A 2180-nucleotide genomic window follows, 5' to 3' on the forward strand; every position below is an offset into this window, starting at 1 on the left:
GTTGTTTATATAGTAGATATATATATATACATGCATGAATATATATATATATATATATATATATATATATATATATATAGTAGATGCAGTATGAACAGTCTCTTGCATGAAAGTGCTCAATATTAAAATAGAGCGATGTAAAATTGGGTAAAAATGAAAGTTAAAGTTAAGTTTAAAACAACTTTATTACTAATAGTTTCATATTGCCATGCAATAATCATCAGATAAAATTGTTAGCACTGAAAACGACTTATATATAGATGGAAATAAAAGCGTAGGTCTTAAAATACCTAAATACACCACTGATACGTAGGATTAAAATTAGCAAGCAACACGATTTAAAGCCTCAACAAAGCAGAAGTTTAAAAGTTAAGTCTTAAAATTGCTTAAAAGGAATTTAGGTATTTTAAGACCTACGCTTTTATTTCCATCTATATATAAGTCGTTTTCAGTGCTAACAATTTTATCTGATGATTATTGCATGGCAATATGAAACTATTAGTAATAAAGTTGTTTTAAACTTAACTTTAACTTTCATTTTTACCCAATTTTACATCGCTCTATTTTAATATTGAGCACTTTCATGCAAGAGACTGTTCATACTGCATCTACTGTATACACGAGCTCCTATCGTTGAGCACTTTCTCAGATCTTGCTGTTATGGAAGCTACCAAGTTTAGTTATTCGACCAAGAATATACCTATTGCATCAGATCAACAGTACATCAAGAAACTGATAGAAAGAACTGAGGACTTCTGCAAGCGAATGCGATGGAAGGCCTTCTTCTATTTACACCCAGAAGCAAACACAAGCAAGAAAAACACATACGGTTTTAGATCTCGTAAATCACCACCACATATTCTAGACCTGTCTACTTTTGAAACCAAGCTAATGTGCATGATACGAAACATCAAATTTAGAAAAGTTAGATGTCAATTTCAGAGTAAACTATCCAGTGATATTCGTGATAATATCACCAACTGTGACAAACTAATTGTACCAGCTGATAAATCCAACAACTATTACAAACTGGAGGTGGACAACTACAAAGCCCTGCTTAAGAACAACATAACAACTAATTACAGGAAAGCAGACAAAGACACTATCACAGATATCAATAGCGAAGCCAAGACCATTACAGACGAATTAGATTTAAGTAACAGAATCAACACTATTGCAGAGAGGGAAGCTTATATCACTTTGAAAGATCATAAGGCTAACATCGAAAATAATCCAACATGCCGTCTGATTAATCCGACCAAGTCAGAGATTGGCAAAGTTAGTAAGATCATCCTACAACGAATTAACAAAGACATTAATCACAAGCTCGATATTCACCAATGGAGGAATACTACAGCTGTGTTGAACTGGTTCAACAAAATCCAGAACAAGAACAATTACACATTTATAGAGTTTGACGTGGTTGAATTTTATCCTTCAATCACACAACAACTGATGAATGACGCACTCAATTTTGCATCCTCCGTTACGCAAATATCAGAAGATGAGATAAACACAATTATGCACGCCAAAAAGTCATTGCTGTTCAGCCAAAATACACCATGGCAAAAGAAAACCTGCAATGAGTTATTTGACATTACTATGGAAAGCTATGATGGGGCGGAATGCTGTGAGCTGGTTGGAGCCTATATACTCAAGCAGATCCAAGATGAGATAGGCAACACTTTCGGTTTATATCGAGATGACGGCCTAGGAATAACCAACAAGACCCCAAGAGAAGCTGAGAAAATCAAGAAAAAACTCTGCTCTATCTTCCACAAGAACGGACTACGCATAACTGTATCGGCGAACAAAAAGGTGGCCAACTTCTTAGATGTAAACCTAAACCTGACGACCGGTATACATAGAATTTACCACAAGCCAAATACACATCCACAGTATGTACACGCCAAGTCCAATCATCCCCTTGGAGTAATTAACAATATACCACTAGGTATAAATAGGAGACTGAGCAGCCTGTCATCAGACAACTCCACATTTACCACCGAGACTGACATATACCAGCAGGCACTCAATCTAAGCGGACACAAACACAAGCTTGTGTTTCAGCCTGCCCCGACAAACAATGCGCAAAACAGAGACAAGAATACCAGACGAAGACCGATACTATGGTACAACCCGCCATTCAGCAAAAATGTAGCTAATAACATCGGTAAGAT

Source organism: Watersipora subatra, chromosome 5, assembly GCF_963576615.1.
Source record: "Watersipora subatra chromosome 5, tzWatSuba1.1, whole genome shotgun sequence".
Classification (NCBI taxonomy): domain Eukaryota; kingdom Metazoa; phylum Bryozoa; class Gymnolaemata; order Cheilostomatida; family Watersiporidae; genus Watersipora; species Watersipora subatra.